Source organism: Oreochromis niloticus, linkage group LG16 (genome assembly GCF_001858045.2).
Source record: "Oreochromis niloticus isolate F11D_XX linkage group LG16, O_niloticus_UMD_NMBU, whole genome shotgun sequence".
In the NCBI taxonomy this organism is placed as follows: Eukaryota; Metazoa; Chordata; class Actinopteri; order Cichliformes; family Cichlidae; genus Oreochromis; species Oreochromis niloticus.
The window spans coordinates 13283795-13306372 of record NC_031987.2 but is presented as its reverse complement, the minus strand read 5'-3'; positions in this window follow the sequence as shown (position 1 = coordinate 13306372).

Genomic DNA, 22578 nt, shown 5'->3' with positions numbered 1-22578 from the left:
CTGATTCAGTAAAAGGACTAGATGTTACAATCCCTGACAGTGCATTGCTTTTAATGGAGAAAATCTTGGGGGATGGCTGTTATGAGGTAAAGCAGCCCACAAACTTTACCAGTGGCACACATCGTTGTGTGCCTCAACTTTTGTTCTTTTACCCAACCTAATCTGCCATTTTTCCTTGGTTAGGTTTAGGGATTAGAGATCTGATCTAAATTATTAAAATTTGGGACACATCGTCAGTAGTGGACCTTGGATTCATCGGGTGTTTCTGCCATTACCACTAGACACCCTCATCCAAGGAGGCCCTGCCAGGGCTGATCAGGCCCCGGAGTGTGTCAATGGCTTATGTTAAAATTGTTATTTCTCTTGATTATATCAAAGTTATATTGTTAGTATAAAAGATAATTTTAATATACCCTTCTTGTCTTACCTACCCCTTACCTATTGCTACAAATACATTATGCAGCCTTAAGACAGAGAATTCTAATGGGCTATGCAATTTCAAGTCCAGCAGTAGGTCAGTAGGGTGGTGCTCCAGGCCAGCTAACAATCGTTGTGCAACTCAACCTGACTGCAATCGCTCTCAGACAGACTGGTGAAGCTAAATGTGTCTAATTTATAAATACAGTTTACCAAAATCTTGCAGTCAGTCTGAGTCAATCTGTGGCAATGAGTGCAATCTGTCTGTGAAACATCTCTTTGAATAAAGGACTTGATTATACTGGTTGCCAACTAGCTGTATTCTGTATACTAGTTGTATTCCTATATAAAAGTGAGGTTGTCGAGCACCTATGTCATTTTACAGTTACATCGTCATCCTGCAGCAACTATGTCACTATTTGTTAAGGAATTTCTGTGTCAAACCAATAAGGTTCTGAATGGACTTTGAATGTGACTAATTAATGTCAATTTATGTTTTATGTGAATGTCTGTGTAGATTTTTGAATTTCACACTATTATCACAGACAGCATGTTATTTCAGTTTGACCCCATTCAATTGCAAAGTAATAGCAGCCTGACCAATCAGCACCAAAAATGTTTTGAAAATGGCAATCAACTGCAAGGGATTGGCTACCAAGTCCCTGTTTTTAAAGCAACCCTTTCTCAGTTGTATATAGCATTTGCATTCTATTTTTATCCTATTGTATATTTTATTCTATTTATTCTACTGTATATAGTATTTTATTTTATTTTATTTTATTCTATTCTTTACAGTTGTGTACAGTATTCTTATTTCTATTCTATTCTATTCTTATTGTATTCTAATTTTGCTATATAACTTTTGCACTGTCCACTTCCTGCTGTGACAAAACAAATTTCCCATGTGTGGGACTAATAAAGGTTATCTTATCTTATCTTATCAAAGGTAAAGAGATTGCAAGTTCAATGCACATGGTCTCAATCCCTTGATAGAGGTCTTAAACCACTGTTTGCCCTGTAGCATTACACTAATCAATCAGCAAATTGTTCAAGAAATCCCTAAACAATCAGATGGAGCTGTTATTGACTGCTGCTGAACAACATGTCAGTTTAATGCCAAGAAATCAAGTCACACCTGTTTGTGTATTTACCTTCATCTCAACTATCAAAGCCTCCTAAGCTAATGTATCTAACTAAAAGCTGTGATGACACTGACAGCTTTATTTTCCTCAAATCATATTTAAAATCCATTAAAACGAAATATGGACAGGCTAAATGCAAGACAACAGGGGACAAGAATACTAAATTCCTAAGTTTTAGAGTTACTGTGTGATGCATTCAGTTTTTGTCTGTGTTTGTTGTTCAAATGAGAAAGACCTTCACATTCCTGATGGAGATAAATTATTCTCAAAGGATCTTTTGAAGAGGTAATCTTTAGCTGAGGTTGAAAAAAAATCCATCTTTTCTTTATTACTTTTTTCTTTGATGAATTATCTTCACATGAGTAAATTTAAAAACCTGAACACTAAAAGTACTGTTTTGTGCCCAGATCTCCAAAATCAAAGTTTTAGTTTTCACAGTTTTTTTTTTCAAACCAATATTTTCTATATGTAAATGTGTGTGATTACTGGTAACAAAAGTAAATAATAAATATTGATGTTTTTCTTATTTCACAGAAATTTGAAGAATTTTCCGAGACAGGATTTGGAGACTGCCAAACAGAGAAAAGAGAGACTCCTCATTGTTTTGTTTTTTTTGTGATTAGCACTGTGTACAAACATTTCTTTAATAAAACAAAAGAATATTTTTCTCCTTTTACTTGTGCACCTAAACCAAAAGAAGTTTTTGCAAAGCTTTGGAAAGCTGCATATCCAATTCATATAGGTCACTGCCCCGGCGTTTCAGCAGAACACAGGAATATCACAGCCTTTTGCCCTCTGTTTGCCCTGATGTGTTTGTGCAATTTTCCTCCAATGGTAGCCTACACATTTGTCACCCCTATCTCCAGTGGCCAGGCCTCTGCTTATAGGCCAACACTGAAGACTAAAATGTTAACACTCTTGGGAGACCTGTGAAGTTTGTTAGGTCTCTGAACCCATAACCTACTTCTTGATTCAAGGAACAGTCTGTCATTGACATTAGGATGCTGAAAATATCTTAAAAGGAGGACTTCATTATCCATGTGTGTATTCAATATGAGCTGCTATGAGCAAAACACATCCATCAACCTTCTGTCGAATGCTAAGTAATATTAATGGTCATTAGACTATGATATTATATATCCAAATTTGGGCAAACCAATTCATGTTTTTTAGGACATACAAATCTGTTCAGTTTCAGTTTGACTATTTTTAAGGTTAGGACAAAATACTGATACAGTAATTTATAAAATTATTTCCTCCTTCAATACAATTATATTTATGGTGTCATTACTTTTCTTAAAATATCCTGGTTCTGTAAGGAGATTTGTTCTCACCAATCACAGAATAGTGCTCCTCATTTAGTGAACAGGAAAAGGAAAACTGCACCAAAACTAACACTATTTGTTCTGAGAGACTGTAGGACAGCAAATCAGAGAGTTAATTAATTGAATGTAAATCTTTTAAGTAGAAATTCTGAAAATGCATTCACATATAAAGACATGTGTGGAAATTAAATAAATAATTTCTGCATTTTGCCTTATTATGGGTATGCTTTCTTCCTCACTTACAGAGATAGTGTGATATATCACCAGTGATTGTTTTGTGATGTAATCAGTAGTCCATTACTGTGATTATAATGGAGACTCCAATAAAATAATGTTTTTAGTTAATAACTGACTGGCATTCCAAGGTAAATTGACATTCATGTTCATTATTTTTCCACTTTTCATTGCTTTTTGTTGATATTAAACCATGACAGTTTACAACAGGAAGAAGAGTTGGGCCAGCCGTCCTACCTGTGAAAAAGCAAAAACCTAAATCATAACTGCACACAAGTATTATTTTGTGTCATTAGGTCACATTGTACTTCTGTGGTCTGTCTTTTCACCAACAGTAAGTCAACTAATAATATACAAATTATAATATTAGCAGTACTTACTTCTCTCTAGTAGTAGTAGTAGTCCTCAGTGGTGCATGAGACAAAGTGTGAAGGAAGACCAATCACCTGTTTAAGACATTCAGTAAAGAGAAAGTGTGGCTGATAAGCTAAAAACTATTGCTGGTCAAACTGACAGTAATAACACTGTTATGGTAGATAATGTATAGCAATACTTTTGTATCCCGAATTAATCTGCAATTCCCACCCCTCATTTTAATATAAGGGCTCAGCAGAAGAAAAGAAGCCACTGACCTCATTCCCAATCACTGCCCCAAATGAATGAGCCACACATCAACCTCAGCTTTAGCCCCAAGGATGTTTAAAGAAAAGTTTTTTACCGCAGCCTTGGCTTTGACATTAGATTTCTTTGGGATTCTGATTTGTATGCAAATGGGATAAATGTTTGATACCACAGCATTGGTGCTGCATGGAGATTAATGACAGCTTGGCAGTGTGCTGGCTGGTGAATTAATATTCCCCATCCTTTGGGCTGTGTCCGGTTTCTGTCTGCAGGAAAGATGATAGGTCTGGCTCTGCAGACTGGGTATTACTTGAAAATGTGACACTAACATATCTGCATTAACTGTTAATGCCTAACAAAGGCTTATTTTGGACTTACGAATGCACTGTCTATTAAAGTCAACAGGGCACTCAGGAGCATATGTAGATGTCAAACATGTTAAATAACAAACAAAATCCATTGAGACGGCCTTCTGATGACAAAGCCATCTCAAAGGAGATGGCTTTATCTCCCTTTGGAACTTTTCGTTTTATAAATTTTGATTTTCAAGTCAAATTTACATAGCCTAGCACACAATTCAAAATATTCCTGAGATTTTTGTGCAGCAAAATACAAGTTTAACAAAGGAAAAACTTCATTACTTTGCAAACAAGCAAAAGTGTAGTTGGCTTTAGTGAAAACTTTCAATAACATTTCAAACTTTGTAGCATTAGTCTATATTTAATATCGATTCCCCAGTTGTTCTCTTTAAAAATATATTTTTTTATTATAGTAAACCTTGAAATTGTAGAATAATAATTTCAACATGGTCCTTTTTTGTGTTCTCTTGGGGTTTTGGTACTCCTACTAAAGTAGAAAATGCCTGTGTTAATTAATAGTGCATGAAAGTATAACACATCAGTGTGGTAGATAGGTAGGAAGAGAGGTTGTATGGTGCCTGAAAAACTTGCCAGTTTTCTGTAAAAGTTGTGTTGAGCACTCTACTGGTGTTGAGTACTATGCAGAACATCAAAACCACCATGTGGAAAAATAACAGTGCATAACAAACCAGCCGTTATCACCTTGGTGATTAAAAACAGTCTGGTCTAGAGTGTGTTAATGACAATGATGTTGAATAAAAAACAATATTCATTAGGATGGGCTTGTCATCTTAATTCACTTTGTTCTGTTTGTTAAATGCACAAAAATCAATTAACTTAGTGTCTGTTTTGATGTCCTGAGTGTTTCACTGACATAAGTATACAATGCAGTCTTAAATCCAAAATTACCCTTTGCAAACAAAAATGGAAGAAAAACCCCAAAAACGTGAACCTAACATACAATGAGCTGTCAGATTCAGGCTTCTTACCAAGCTTGTTTTGGTACACTAGACCACTAGAAACATCAAGTCATCCTAACATCCTCCTCTTCTCTTCTTCTTTCTGTTCCTTCATTTCGTCTTATTACCATGGGGGGCGGGGCTTTAAGTTGCTCTGCCCCTCAACTTTGGAATTCCTTACCCCCTGACCTCAGAAATATCAGTTTTTTCCCCCTTTTTAAGTCCACACTGAAAATCCACAAGATAGCCTACTCTGTATAACTACTCCATGCTCTTAAACTTTATTTTATTATTGTGTTCATTTCCTGTTTTTATGCTTGTCTTATTTGTTCTGTACAGTGTCCTTGAGTGTTTTGAAAGGCACTTTTAAATAAAATGTATTATCATTATTTACAACTGCCTGAAAAACCTTCAGTTGATACAAAATGCTGCAGCAAGAGTACTGGCAGCGGCTAGAAAGAGAAAACATATTTCTTCTATCCAATTCCAAACCCTTCTCCTCAAGGTCTTGAATAATCAAGCCCATGTTATCTTAAAGAACTCATTGTACCATGTCTTCCTAATTGAGAACCTTGCTGTCAAACCGATGGCTTGGTTGTGGTTCTTACAGTATTTAAAGGTAGAATGGGAGGCAGAGCCTTCAGGTTTCAGGCCCCTGTTCTGTGGAACCAGTTCCCAGTTTGGATTTGGTAGACAGACACCCTCTCTACTTTCAAGATTAGGCTTAAATTTCTTTACAAAGCATATAGTTAGGGCTGGATCAGCTGACCATGAATCCTCCCTGGGTTATACTGGTTCTGCTGAAGGTTTCTTCCTGTTGTGCTTGCTCAAATGGGGGTCGTGATTATTGGGGTTTTCTCTTTGCTATTGAAGGGTCTTTACTTTACAAGATAAAGTACGTTGAGAGAACTGTAGTTGTGATTTAGGGGTAGATAAATAAAATAAAATTGATTTGGAAAAACTGGAAGGAAAGAGAAAGTTACCAATCACCATGCTCTGCCTTATTTTGGTTTATATTTGCGCTGGGAGCCTTCAGCAACCAATCAGAACCTTGAATAAGTCAAAGACGTGAGAAAACAGGTTAATGTGACAAAAAAAAAAGAAAAAAAACCCACAAGAGGATGATTGAATCAACACCCTCTGGTTACGTGTGACAAGCTAATCATAGCATTGCATTTTAAATTACCTATTACTTAAAAAAACAATACTCTCTTTATGCTTTCTCCTATTCTGTAGCACTAGTGACATAATGAAGTACTGCAACCACAGCTTATAGACATATGTACCAACCATTCTGGATGTTTTTGGCCCACTTTAATTTGAGGGCAAAAGCGTTTTCAAATTCAGTTCCTAAAGATTGTACATATTAATACCAAACATTCAGCAAGTCTTGCAACATCTTGTAGACAATGGTGGAAAAAGCAGATTTTAAAGTGCTTCTTTCCATTAGTGGATTATAATATTACATGGGTTTACTGTAGGCCTGATTTAGAGCTGACAGTAAAATGGAATTTGGGGTTGTCTATTAGCTGCTAATTTCCTCTGTCTTTTGTTTCCAATTGTATGAGGCTTTCTAAAGCCACTGTCTTCTCTTTAATTACCCAGTCAGTAAAATCTTCAGCCCTTAATTCTTCATTAAGAAGCCAATTGTGTTCCTAACACAAGAACTAGTGTTACAAACATGATAGCGCTCACATAATCTAAAGTACGCTTCAGACAAATAAAATCATTTTTCTATAATCTTTCCTTTTTGTATAATTTTGAGCTGATGAATATTGAGCCAGCCTTCAAATTGTTTTGAAATGTATTTGATTGAATTCATAGTTGGCCACTGATGACCTCTATCCACAGTTTCTTTAAACTAAGAAGAAGAAATAACTTACAAAGTAAAGCAAGGTGTGACAATGGAATTTTTTAACCAGTTGCCATGCCATAAACAGATTTATATTGCTTACAATAGAATTGTACAGGCATGGTTGTTGGGTACTATCCCAATCTAGAGCACAAATAAGTTTGCCTTTTTTTTTTAAATAAAGGAAAATTAGATGGTCTAATTTTACTCGCATTGCCTTTTGCCATTGGTCTGTGACCATTTTCAGCCAGGAACATTGATGTTTGCTGGGAAAACTGACTATTCTTTGTGCTTGTGAAATAATTAAATAGAAGGTCTGTGTTGTCAGTCAAAGGGTAATGAATGTGACTCTTTATTAAAACAGGAAAACAAGTGCACAGATAAAATTTGGACATTTAGTCCCTGTGTTCGGAGGGCGCCGCGTTTCTCTTTGCAGTGAGTCACAATGATTCATAAATGATTGCAGGACAGCCTTTATGAGCAGCTACAGCTTACATGGCTGAAACCAGTTCAGCCTCCTCCCTGCATATATGTGTTCAGAATACAGTTCTTGTTGATGTAGATGGACATATTATCAGGAAATATTTTACTCTTAACACAGTTGATTGCTTGTCATTAAAACAAAGTATATTTGCATATCTTTTGTCTGCTATGTATTTCCAATTCCTGAAGGCTCTTTCAGTTTCAGGGATTTTTTTTATGCAAATAATTTTTTGAAGGACCTTTTGAAGTTTCCCCTTTGTGTCAGTCAATGTTCCTTAACTGCTATTTAAGGTCAGAGTATTGCTTTTATAATAAAACTGGATGTTATTTTCTGATTTTCAAGTTGATGAAAAAAAAACCCCATTTTTGATTACCTAGTTTTTCTGCAGCTACCAATTCTCCAGGATTAGTAATTATGCTAATTAGAAACACACACACGACACACAATAAAGCAGTTGGGTGGTTGGCTGTATAGTTTGACATGGCTAGCAATACCAGCTGATAACAACACTTTACAAGATATTTTGTGTCTTTTGTAAGAACAGTGAAAAAAAAACACAAGTCCACTTTGACAATATTGTGTGTATGTGTGTGTCATGCTCCCAGCAGACCTGCTTCTGTTGCTTGCCTTCTCTCTCTCACTCTCTCTTCTTCTCCTCCTCTCTCTTTTGCTCTCAGGTGGTATAGAGGAAGTCCTTGTTGCCCAGCCCTGCCCTAGGGTGTGATGTTCCTGCCCTCAGTGCAGCCAGAACAGCTTATCTACCATTAGCTCCTTATATCCTGTAGATAAAGGTCCAACTGAAACCTTTACTCTTTGCCAGATTTTTGTTACCTTTGTGGTGGTAGCTTGGCTCACAACCATTTGTAGTTTTTGCTTGTACCTTCTATTACCTGACCTTGTTTTCTTTTCTCCACTGCTAGTTCTGTCCTGGTGTGTTCCTTGGCTGGACTCAAGTCAGAAGCAAGGCTCCCTTTGTTCACCTGCAAAGGACGGATTTCCCATAAACCCAAGCTGATCTCATTCAGACTCACCCAGGAATCTCACACGTCTTCTCACTCTCCACCAGCCCTGACATCCGAAGCCTTTGCCTGCCTCCCCCGCCTGCAAATCACAAGGGAATCACAAGTAAGTTCAATTTAAGTTTTTTAACAATTTTGGCAAAATACTCAGCTGCCTCAATACTTACCTGTCTTCTCTTCTCTGGCAGTTCTCTGGTGGTATCCTCCCTCGTCCCTGTGCTTAAAGAAAACTTATTTTAACGCGTGCCTCTGTCTGAGAATCCTGTCAAAATAAAAGCTCCTAAAACATGAATTTGTCTCTGGGTTTCTGCTTTTGAATCATTTCCCCCCCAGTAAATACAGCATTTTAACATTGATATTGATCTAATGAACCCCAAATAGAGTGAAATACAAATAATAACCAGGGACAACAGTGTCTGATTAAATTAAAATCACACACATATATAATTTACTTTTAACTCAGTACAGTTTGTCATTTTCAGAAGATGTCAGCTGCTAGGTTCTCCATCCCTGGACGCTATTCACATAACCTGGTACTTTGTTACTAGGAAATCAGAGGCAGAGCTACACGGAGTGTATGGTTGCCAAAGAGGTTTCTAGACATAGCTTTTGGTAACAAATAAACTACCTTTTCAGCAACTGTCACAAATATGTCTGTGTCATACAGCAGGTCATAGGTAAGTAGCTTAAAGTCATTTTTAAATGGAGAAAATCGCATTCTGGAACAGTAGTAAGAAATGGACTGCTGTATAATATATTGCATATCCTAAACGTATTCTATCTTTTCTCAGAGTTCACATCAAGGCAACATAATCTGCATTACTGTGAATCTGCATTACAACTGCATTACTTAAATCCGCATTATTGCCTTATTTTAATCCTTGAACTTGGTGTAGTGCAAGAAATGGATGGAGAGACTGCAGGGAAGATACAAATATGCTAAAGACTAAGGCTTTTAGTATTAGTTTGGCCACCAGTAGAACATTTGTTATTATATTCATTAATAATATCTTTATTTAGAATTCATTTTTGGCCTTTTCAGCCCAGTTTTAAAAGGAGTAAAACACATGTAAAACAAGTCATTCTTCTTTGTCTGCGTATTCCATGTCTAAATGCCCGAACAAAAGCATATGCACGCTTTTGTAAGAAAACCGCTGTGCAAACACGCTTTATCCTATCCAAACATTAAGTCTTTGAATTCTCTTCCACTGAGGACTTTAATACCCTCTAATTTGGGACAGGTGCTGTGCAAATTCCTGTACCTAAATTATTGATAAGGGAAGCTCAGTTCATGTTGAGGATAATTGTGTAAAGGCAGTGTAATGAGAACCAGAAGACGAATACCGCTTTTAAAACTCAAGGATCATCATAAGTGTACAACAATGACAATGTTGATAATTAATAATAAATCAACAAAATATATATTTTTGTATATTTTTGAGCTGTTCCAACCAGTTTAGATCTGAAAAACAAAAACCCAATAGGTTTCTATCTATCTAGACTACATTAAATGTGCTGTACATCAAAGGGTATGTGACATATGGATACTTCTATTGATGTGATTTCTTTCCTGGAGTAGCTGTCACCTTTTTTCCTGGACACTTTCATTTCTGAAGAAACAAGAGGGCAGACTCTGACCATTACCTCTTTTTTATGCACGTGTCTCTTCTCAAATGTGAGTGTTTTGCCAGTTCTGCCATTCCACTTTGGCAGGGGTTTTATCTCACAGTCACAAGCTGCTGGCACAGTCGGCTGTGGTCCCACATGTGTTCTCCATAGTATAGCATTGTCCAGCTGATAGAATGACATTTTTATGTGGACATTTTATTCTAGGAAACATTATATTTGGTTTGTCCAAAGATATAAATGTCTGTTCATGGTGAATTTGTGATTTACCATCATTAACTTTTAATTAACGATGGCCCTGTGACAGACTGGTGACCTGTCCAGGGTGTACCCTGCCTCTCGCCCTAAGACAGCTGGGATAGGCTCCAGCACCCCCCAGCCCTGAAAAGGATAGGCTGAAAAGAACTGATGGATGCATGGAAATTTGTATTATTTTCTTTCACTATTAATTTTATTGTCATGCACAAGAAATTAAAGAATTGACCCAAAGAATTTACCAAATATGTAATACATGAATAACTCTGTGTTTTCTTTATGAATATCAGGAATTAGATAAGGCACCGACTCATCATCTCACAACGTCATTATTTGTATTTTCTATGGATAAAAATGTAAAAGGCATTCATTCCAACCGCTAGATTGGAATCACATACAGAGTGCTGTAGAGGACACTGTCAGCCATAATGATGCACTGACTTATCACCAATTTATAAACAACACCCCTCACCTCACCTGCTTGGATAGCTTGTTAGAGGAACTCAGACAACAGTGCTGGGAAAAAAAGGGTAGAGAAAAGTGTAGTTACTGATGTCAGACATGGTGGTGTTTCAGTGCATCCAGTGTCTTCAACACAACTGGCAATTATGGCAGTGTTTGTTGTTTGTAAGCGTGCATCTGTGTGTTTGAGCAGAGGTTATGCTTCTCTGTTTTTTGTCCCTGGGCTGGTAATCACAGGACAATTAGTGAGAGGCCGTATCAACACTGCTTTTTTAGTCCTGCTACAAGCCTAAATGAAGCTGTATTGATTCACCATTGGACAGTAAGTAATAAATGATTTCAAGATATGGATCCTCTTTCACAAGTTGTAGCTATATGAGTCACAAAGTGATAAAGTATTTGGACTCAGTGTTTCTGTGTGTCATTTCAAAGTGATGTGGCACTCCTAAAAAGTAAACGAATTGGAAAGAATCAAGTCAAAAATTTATTTTGATTCAATTAAAGCAAGGTCCTATGTATTTCAGTATTTTGTTAAGCTGAAGTGTAGACCAAATAAAAGCAAGGCATCGAGCTGGGGGGTTAATTCATTAATATCAGAGCGTGAGAAGACAGTTTTCCCATAGATGGGATATTTTAGTTGAATTTTTGCCAGGGAAACCAAAATGTCTGATGATATGTGTGAAGAAATTATTTTTTAATCACTTGCAAGTAAGAGTTATTACTCTAGGTATACACTTCTAATGCTAATGCTTTTAGTACAATGGAAGCTTTTCTCCCATGGACTTTTTGTACTCTACTCTCAGTGCCATTGGATTTAGAAAGTCTTTTTATGTGGTAATAATCTATAATAGTGACTCATATTGGTTCTGTGCATAATGTGGATATCAAATAGACAGTCAGCCAGCCATGCTAATCAACTACCAGTGTTTAGAGTGGTGTTTTAAAGTCAGCATTCAAAACTGCATCACATTTTGCTGAATGCAAACCCCTATTACATTTGGAGATGTACAGTTGTGGTGGAGTTAGGCACGGCATGCAGCTTTTAGTATTTATTTGAATCATCCTTATTTCATGAATGAATAAACAGCATATATTTTAATTACTATAAAAATAAGAATTGTTTTCATAAGTTTGATTATATTATATTATATTATATTATATTATATTATATTATATTATATATGTGTATTATATATTATATTAGGGGTGCTGAAGGTTCTATAATGTCTTTTAACTTGTGAAGGCCAATGCTTTTTGTTAGTGATCATGATGTCAACTGTGCAATTGGTAGTATAAAGGATATTTTCTTTTTGCCAAATAAAAAATATTTGTTTGACAGCACTCGGTGGACTAAATAATGCTCAGAACAATGGAAAAATACAAGGAAAAATTCATTAAAATTCATTAAAAGAAACAATCATAAGTAAGTTAGATCCAAAACATCTCCCTTAGATGAGACTGAATTGGTTAGTGTGGTTAAGGAACCATGAAGGCTTAAGCCTGCCGTGAACTGGAAACAGCTGGAACACAAGCATCACTGTCCACAGCAAACTGATTTTTACATGGACTGAAAGGATGCCAGCCAATAAAGAAGCCTCTGCCCCAAAACCTTCAAGCTCGACTCATATTTGCAGCTGCCTACATGCAAAAGTGAAATACCTGCTTGAGAAAAAAGCAACTGAGAATGAAAATCTTAAGGCACAAATATTAATTTAATCAAACTATATATAGTTTATATAAATAAACTGTTCAAAGAAATAATTAAAGCGTAATTAAAGTGTGTATGTCAGGGTCCTGGATCTCTAGACCCAGTGTTTTGAGTTTCTTGTGCCTCAGTGTTTTTGTATCATAAATTTATGTTCTAAGTTTTCTTTGTTGCCCTAGTTTATTCAGAGCCTAGTGTCCTAGTTTGAGTTTCTTGTATTCTGTTTAGTTCCCTGTGTATTTAATAGGGTTCCCTCATGTAGTTGCCCTCTGTGTCTCCCTTTGTGTAATTGTGTTTATATTGTGATGTTAGTTCTGGTGCCTTGTGCTCCATGTTTTCCTCACCCCGTCATGTGCTGCTCCTTGTTCTCTCTCTCTCCAGGTTGCCTCTGTGTACGTCGTGTGTTGCATTGAAGGTTCGTGTCTGGTGTCAGCATTTTCAGTTTCCGTGTCTTTTGTGTCCTGTCACGTGCAATTATCCTCAGCTGTGTTCCCCGTGTGCTTCCACTTTCCTCGTTACCTTCTTTGTATTTATGTCACAGTCCCCCTCTGTTCCATGTCGCGTCGTCCCTCATAGCTGTGTGTTATTCTCCCTGTGTCTCCTTGTGCATATTAAAATTAGTTTTCCCCAGTTTAGTTTCGTATTGTTGTATCGCCTGTTTCACAGCAATAAAGCTGTGCTTTTGAGTTTAAGTTCCGTTCCTGTGAGTTTGCGTTTGGGTCCAATTCCCACCTGCCATACAGCAGACATGACAGTGTATCTTTAAAAGCATTGTCAGTTAAACAGTTTCTTTCATATAATTAGTCTTGCTTAGGTTGCGTAGGAATTAAACAATTAGAAGAAATCAAATCTGATTAGTGAGGAATTCTAGTTGGTTCCTAGCAGAGGTAACAGCGCACCCCCCCCCACACACACACACACACACACACACATATACCCAAATCTGTGCAATTTTCAAAAACATCATTTTGGGTGTCCTGTATTTTTCCAGAAAGTGGTGAGTATTTTTATATTTTAGAAAACAACAACAACAAAATAACAGAAGCCAGAAAAGTCAACAAAGAAGTTCCATTTATCAGATCAGGCGTAATTTAAACTGCAATGACATTTCCTCAGCAGTCCTTTAAGATCCACAGAGACACCAGTCATCACATTTAGCTATTTGTTCTACTCATTTTGAAGCAGGGTCCAAGATGTCTGCGAACATCAAAGGCGTATTTGGATTAAAGCCTGGTGATCAGAACTATTGAGGACTGCATACCAACCACAGACATCACAAAGCATTGTCACTGAAGAGAAGAGGCTTTGAAAAACTACACAGACACATATTCTGAGTAGTGGGGAATAATAGGGTATGAGTATATAGCTAAATAGGCCAAATATATGAAAAAATCACTCTTCTCAGTAAGATTTCTTTAATCATTTACTTTTGTGTTTCCTTTTACTCTGACATGCATGTCATATCATTTAAGTCCCGGACTTTAGACTTTCACCCTATGTGTTCAAATCACCAACAAAAGTTTTACCACCTTCTAGCCATACATATTTAATTTTTTCATTTTGAATACAAATTACAAGGCTAACATTAACCCAATAGATTTTGAAAATTCTATAAAGCCTCACTAAAAGGTTATTTATTTTTGAGTGCATTTCCTTGTCCTTGTGTCTGGCCAGAATCAGTGACAGTCTATGAATATAACAACACTAGTGCAAGATATAGGGTAAGTGCTGACTTCAGCCTAAAGCATTTGTTCCAGAGACCATAAGGTCTGGCACCTAAATGTGCAATATTGAGCAAATTTAGCACCTTTTTGCACAACCATCCCTCTATATTACTTATTCCATCTGTATCTATCTGAGGTATTGGGAACATACAGCCTAAGCTGCAATTCAAATGCCACTGTTATTCTTTTCAGTGTTAGTCTTAGTAATGTCGGCAGAGTAAACCTATCTAATTGATAGATAAGTGGAAAGTCTTTGTACAACACTGGAGCACATCTAACTGGCTAATAGAGATCAATAGCAATTCTGTGAAAGGAAATTTCAGATTTCACAGAGACAGTTAATGAGGATTCTTATCCCACTCCTCTCTCTCTGATTGGTAAATACTTTTAATGTGTTGAAAACCTTTCGTTACAGTATATGTGTTGATGCACGCTCAGTCATCTCGGTAAGGAAATCCGTACTTACAGTGCACCCAGTTTGTGCTCAAGAAACTGACTTCACAGGCCATTGTTCATCAGTGGTAATGGTTTAAGTTATGATTCAGATGCACAGTTTTTAAGTTAGGGAAAACTGCATTTAGCTGAGACTAAAGAAGTCTCTTGGATGAGTGATTTGATAAACATTTCTCCCACTGAAAACGCTACGCCCACATGAATAGAACTGACTTTTTGGGACTTACTGTACACTTTGAAAATGTTTAAGCCAATTCATATATCTATCTGTCAGTGATACTGGGTGTATTTCCTTTTATTAGTATGTGCCAAAGTTTCAAAATAAAACCCTGCTCTTTAAGTATTAACGAGACTCATGCTTAGAAAGCCACTCAGTGCATTGTAAGTAGTACTATGTCCACCATCTTTAAGTATCTAAATTAGAGTCACGCCTGCAGTACTGCTGGCTCAAGTCGCTTGGCAGTGCAGGAGATATGTCAAGGTTACTGTAAGGGACAGAAGTGTGAGTGCACTCACTACTGCTGAATCCATCTGTCGTTACTCAGGCTGTCATTTGAACCCACCCGTCTCAAAAATGGAGCACTATTAGAATATGCTATTTCATAGCATGCTGACTTTTATGTGGCAGCTACCTTCCTAACACTGTGAGATTTTCAGAAAATGGCACAGCAGGGGCTCAACACTATTAGTGAGGCACACACATGGTGGGACTTTCTATACATTTCTATCTCCTGTCAAGAAAGTTTTTAATCTTACATTCTCTTTTACATAAGTCACGAATTATAATGTGGTGCTCATTACATCTCTTTTGTTTCTGTTACTCTTTGTCTATATGCCAAAGATGCATTCATGTTTCCTTAACCCAGTGGCATTGGTAAGTGGAAGTGTCTTCTAAACTTGGTGTCTGTGTGTGAGGAAGTATAATGTTCAAGCTACAGTGGCAACATTGAATGATAACTCCAGCCAACTTCCTGTCTCCATTTTCTCTCTCTCCACAACAACATCTCTCACACTCTGCATCAGTGTGATGGTAATTTCATTTGTTGTGCAAGAGCTGTGCACATTGTCAGGGCTTTCCCAGGAGTTTTCAGAGGTATTTAAGGTGTTTGATATATCAAAAACAACCTCTAAAAATCTAGTTGTGCTGCAACTTAAAAATTTCCAAGTGCCTTTTATCCTTCTTGCTGTGACAAGCTATTGAGAGGAGGTGTTTGTTCCAGGCATCCAAAAAAAATCTCTATTTAAGCTCCCAAAATAAGTATGTATCCCAGTTGGCTGAGGTTCTGAAAGTGATGCTTGACTCTGATTCTTGACTTGGCTAAGAATTCATGTTCCTTTAATTAAATGTTAATTACTTTGTAGATTTTGAGCAGTTTAAGTACTTTTTTTTTGCTTAAAAAGGCATGAAAAAAATATTCCAGCGATCAAGCACCAAGGTAGGGAAAATAGAAAACTGGTTAATTTGGGTTACCAGCCGTAAGTGCACTCAGCAGGACCCAGAAATAAAAGTAAACTGATGTGCCACAAGCATGTTCCTGTTGGCCATCTTCAAGGGTAGTAAACTCACATATTACTATATGTATATAACTCACATTCTGATGCTTTAACATTATCTGAATCTATCTCCTGGCCTTATCTGCAGAACTTTACTGCACTGCGGCTACTTTAGCGGATATCTGAACAAGTACATGATATGTGTACAGGTGATGTACTTTTCAGGGAGTATTCATTTTATGTATAGTAAAATTTTGTTTGTCAACTACATATCCAGAGCACTGTCTTTGCTAGCATACAATGCATTACACTGGCACCTGGCTAGACAAGCTGGTTAACAAAATGAATGAGGCAAGGGCTTTGAAAATGAGCAAAGTTTTGCTCCCAAGCATAAAGTAAAGAATGTCCTTACCAGTGGAGCTGTCAGATGTGGGAGAGAGTACACAACCACTACTGGCATTAGCTCTTCAGTAGAGAAAGGTAGAAAAAGGAGGGGGAGTTTAACTCTGTGGTTTCAGCTTGCTTCAGCTGCAGTATGTCTGAACACATGCTGCATGAGAGGGACAATAAAGATACCATTTTGTTCTATAGGTATCCTGATGAGAGGAAGGAATGCATAATTCACCACATTTTATCTGTAACAGCAGTGGGCTAATTCAAGTAACTTTTGATGTGAGGACTTGTGTCAGACATAAAATACAGATTCGCTTTCTGGTATCAGTAATAGCCTAAAACAAAGACATGTTCTCATGTAAATGTAACAATAGATGTCAAGTGTATAATACTCTACTAATACTAAATCAAATAAATTTGCATTCCTATAACTATCCTGACACCGCCATATGTTCAACATCCTGTCAGACATCAAAGCCTCTTAATGCTGGAATTTAAGCTATGAAGCTCTGCAGAGTAATTCTGAGAAAATACAATAAGAATTATTTAAACAAAACAACAAATTAAACAACATAGGCTCAGAGAGAGAGAGAGAGAGTTTATTAAGACTAATTGTTATGGTTCTCCAGTCCTCCTGTGCTGGATCACTCTCTTTGTCTCTCCTCTCCTCTGTCAGTGTGTATGTGTGTTTGAATTAACCACACTTTCAATTGCAGGGGTGGGGCTTCCTCTGCTTCACAGCTGTCAGTCCAGCACACCTATGCTAATTAACTCACCTGATGACAATCCTGTGATCAGCCTGGCTACTACTTAAGGAGAAGGAAGCCCTTTATTTGATGTTGGCTTGCTAAGCAAGAAACAGTCAGTGTCATTGCCTCCTTGGTCCTGGCTCTTTGTGGTGTTTTGCTTATCCTTCTGTATTACCTGTTTGATCTTGTTGGTGGAGAATTCCTGGATCACCTTCTGATATAAATTGCTTAGAGAGAGGATATGTGCAATTGTCCAAGTTGGAGCCTTGTGATTAACGGACTAGTATTCCTTCACTTGCATTTATTCTTTAACATTCAACATTCAAACAAACTCACTGAACTTTATATTCGGATTTTGCATCTTTAGTCCACCCAATGTCCTTAGCAATGGCACTAATGACACTAATGAAATTGTTTCTCTTAGTGATCAGTTACATATGTATGTAATTCACATTAAATTTTGATTGTTTGGTGGTTTGAGTTGTTACCACTTTGATGTTTCTGTTCAGTCTGGGCACAGGCTCACCATCCAGAAATTTGTTCCAGTCGCTTCATCCCCGCTGGGGTGGCTGTGGCTCAGGTGATAGAGCAGATCAGCTACTGACTGGAAGGTTGTTGGTTCGATCCTTTACTTCCCCAGTCTGCACGCCAACTATCCTTGGGCAAGAGACTAATGTGTCCATTGGAGTGTGAATGTTGGTTAAATTGCACTTGAGTACAGAATGAGGTGAATGTGGCATGTTGTATACAGCCCTTTGAGCACTCTGGGAGAGTAGAAAAGCACTATATAAGAATCAGACCTATGTGGTCATAAATATTTTGTACTTGTAAATCAGGATTTGTATGTGTAAAAAGAATTTGTGCGTGCGTAAAAAAGATTTGTATGTGTAAAAAAGATTTGTGTGTGGACTTAGCCAAAAATCCCCCTGCAAGTTACAAGTACGAATTTTGACCCTATTTTTCTTCCTGTCCATAAAGGCGGGACTCATCGCGATCTGTGAAACAGTAAAATAAAGTTGGAGAGAGGATCACACTTCCTCTTTTCAAAATAAATATTTTTCAATGTAAAAGAGTGCAAATGCATTGATACAAATAAAAGAGTTAAAGAAAGAAAATTCAATTAAAAAATACGTTTTCTCAACCAGGTTATATGTGATTTTCGTTTTTCTTATAACTGAATCCAAACACAAGGAGTCTAATATGAGTTGGGGACTGAACTGTAAGCAATACAAAATGTTCTATGTTCATATAAAATACTTATTACTAATAACAGTTAATATAATTATACAAATTACACTAGATTCAAAGAAATTACAAAAACGGAACCTCAGAAGACAAATAAGCAAACCAGCACCTCAAATTAGTTCATTCAGTTCATACAAATTAGGTGAATTTGTACAAAGAACAAAGTTCAACAAAAATGTCAGTCGCTTCAGTGTAGCTATACTGTTTTTGGGTTGGATCCTTCATATGCTGGCACTGCAAAATCTCTATTTTCAAACTATTTCATTATCCCACGTAAAAAGATGAGTAATTGGGCACATGCCCTACATGGCAATAGTTCTGCTTGTCAGTCAATTTTCCATTACTATTTTAGCCTCTGGAAATTAGGAGTGACATAGAAAAAAATTGTCATTAATTCGAAACCTTTTGTTAAACCCCTTGAATTTGGGTTGAAAGTGTGCACTTCAATCACAGTATTTTATTTAAAATCCACTGTAGTGGTGTATAAAAGCAAAAGGGACAAACAAAAGGGTCATTGTCTAAATCCTTAGTGATCTAACTACAGTATATGTCTTTATGGGTGATTACAATCATTAGCATTTCATTTTTCTGACTTCTTGTCCTAGCGTTCAATGTATTTTGATCTCTTTGCATGAAATAGTCTGTGCCTCAAGGTCAAACCTTCTGGTCCTGTCTTTGTCCAGACTTTCCTTGCAGTCTACAGCCAAATGACCTAAGGGGTCATTAATCATTTCCATCTACATGCTGCTAAATTGATTACCGTGGCCTTTTCTCTATTTGCTCTTGACTTTAGGGTGATAGGTGCATTGGTAGATACTTGGTAATATGACACACTCAAAACTTTTGAGAACAGGAGGTTCTTGAGGTAAGAAAGGATGTTGCAACTTCCCCATGCTGTGACTAAGTCATTACTATTTCTGATAGGTGATGATTTAACAATCATATGGCTCTTTGGAGTCATAGAATGCATTTTTGTTTGGTTTGCTTCAAAGAATAATTTCAATCAGAAATGTTGAAAATGTGTTGGCCTTTTAGAAGGTATGGAGAAAACCCCGGCTGTCTGTATATTTGCCCTGGTAACTAGTAATCATGTACCTTCCCAGTACTATATACTTTATATATATATAGTATATTTATATATGTAAGATAGTATACTCTCTTGCTTCAGCCTGGCATGCAAAACAGCTTTCTGTTTAATAATACAGTTCACAAATAACATAAGCCTTTATACACAGTTCTGTGGTCATTCATAATTCATAGTGTAATGGTAATAAGGGTTTGTGCACTCAGCTCCAAGAGGAGGAAAATAAATTGTAAAACTCAGTCGGAGTGAGATATGATTGCTTTCGCTGGATGCTGAGTTACACACACACACACACAACCAATCACCCACCCACCCTCACGCACCCACCCACACACCCACACACCCACAAATCTGTGTGTGTGTATGTGTGAGACGATGTAATCCACACAAACCTACCAGCTATTAAATAAGGACACAAGTATGTGTATAGTGTATAGTAAGACAGATATTAAAGATCACTGTTAAAACTGCGATGATATTTAAAACTCTATAATGTAGTACGATTCCACCTGCAACTCACTGGCAGCTGTTCTCATCTCATGCAAGCATTTGGCAGCACTTATGTGAATTTGATAAACAGTAGTTGTTTTGCTTAGAGCAGCCGGGACAAAATGAGAATGTGTGCATCCTTAATTCAGAGCAGATGGAATCTAAATAGATGTGCCATGGACTGTAAGAGGTCACATTGAAAGACTCAATTGGAGTGTTTGGCTTATTTAATTAGCCAACTCCTCTGAGTCTCACACCAGCCAGGTGGGACTCAGTGAGTAATTCTATTTCAGTCAACCACAGCAAACAGCACTGTATGTAGTTACTGTGGCAAAGCTTCCCAAATGTTATTAGATTTATTTATGAAATTTCTCCTCAACGATGATAACTTTAGTTGATTACATTTGCAAAGTGAAAACTGTAATGTGTGGGAATTTTATTCATGCAAAAACATCATCGAACAGAATACACTGCACTTTGTATATAATCTGCAGGGTTGTCAAATAGCGGGCTTATAGTTGTTAGCACTGTTGCTGCACAGCAAGCTTCTTGGCTGCTGCTTTTTATGTGTCGAGTTTGTATGTTGCCCCATTTCCACTGCTTACTACAGCTTTTTCCTACAGTCCAAGACTTTTAATTCTAGATTAGGTGGGTATGTGAGACTGCGTAGTCCTTGTGATGGACTGGTGAGCTGTAGGGTGTACCCTGCCTATTGCAGCATGACAGCACCCCTGGAGCCCATCAGGTAATGTCAAGTCAAGTAAAGCTTGACTGACATTGTTCATTAGTTGCTGCAGGGGTCCTGCTTTAAGTACACACATAAAATGTTTCACTGCAAGTATGAAACCAATAAACTGTTGCAAGCAAAATACATGCCAGCCTTACTGCACTTTAAATTTAATCAATAGGGAATTGCTTAAGCCTTATTTAGTGCAGTTATTACAGTTTCCAGTGATTTTACTTGCTATCAGACTTTATTACTGGACAGAATGTACAGAAAAAAGACATTCAGAAATTTCTGAGAGCTTGTATTGCAGAACGTATCCTGTATTCTTCATCCTGTGTCCTACACTAACTTAGTAAAACATTTTCACTATTCCAATTTGGTTTAAATAGGTAATTTGATTTTGTGGTCACGAATGTTCTCATGACTATGCTTTGTCTTGAAAGTTTGGTAAAAATGTTTTTATTTCCTCCACAATTACCATATATTCAATTTTACTACAGCTATACCTATGTGTCACTTTGAAAGCTCATTAATACCAAAGTGCATTTTATTGCTTCTCATTTCATCTGACCTGATTCTGAGCTTAATAATAAAACAGTGCTGCCTTGCTTCTCCAAACAGTTCCTACCCATAAATCTAATTAGAACAAACAACCACCAGCGCTAAATTTATGCACCACCCCTAGAGCTAGCCCCAGAATGGTAAATGCAAGAGATATCTGGACTGCTAATGGGGAAGGTTAGAGAGCTGAGGTCAGCAGCTTTAGTTGAAATCAACTTCACTATGTGCTTTAAAATGTTCACTGGAAGCTGGACTGTAGCCTTTAGGGATTGTCACAAAGTGCTTAGAGAGGTGGTTGCTAAGGGATTGCCCTCATTCCAGAGTGAGAAATGAGGGCCTTTGGGATACCTCTACTGTGGATGAGTCATCCAAAAATGAGGGTATGACTCTGGGTTTTGAATAGTGGTTTATGCTTGAAATAATGTATCTGGCTGTGTGACATTAATTCACATCAGAGATAACTTTGTTCATAAAGATGTTTTAACAGTATTATCCATTCTCCATGATTTATTAGAGCTTTAACTGAAAAGATGAAAAGATGTTTGCACAGTATTTGTTATTAATTCCCATATTAATTAGACATTGAAGTTAAAAATACTATCTTACACTTTTTGAAAGTTAGTTGATAATTTAAGAATAATTCACTGATGGTGAGTTGTATGTTTTAATACTTTAGTATTGCAATGTGTATACTTTTTTCCAAGTTTTATGTTCTCATTCTGTCTTCCCTTGGCAAAATATCTCTTTTTCAAATTGTTTTTATTAACAGGAATTAAAAAAAATTAGGGCATGAATCTGTAAATACCTCGTGGACATCCATCCATGCTGCTGACCATTAGGAGAAGCCAAGCTAACAGCTTCACTGGGACCCATAGATCTGTCAATCATTAGCAAGTATTGCACTTACTGAGCAGTTGCATGTTACATTGTGTCTGTCAATGCACAATACCTCTTTTATTTAAAATATTAGTGGGGGAAACATTATGATACCTAAACAGAAAACTGAAATATGTTGCCTCAAATCTAAAATAAACTTTGGTGATGCATATGAAAAAAGAACATTCTGCTATGGCTCAAACAAACCAAACAGACACACAAAAAATATAAAATACAAAAGCAGTTCTGCACAGTGAATTAAACTGATTTATGAAAATAAATAAGCTGTAAATTTAATTACAGCATACTTTAGAAAAATGTTG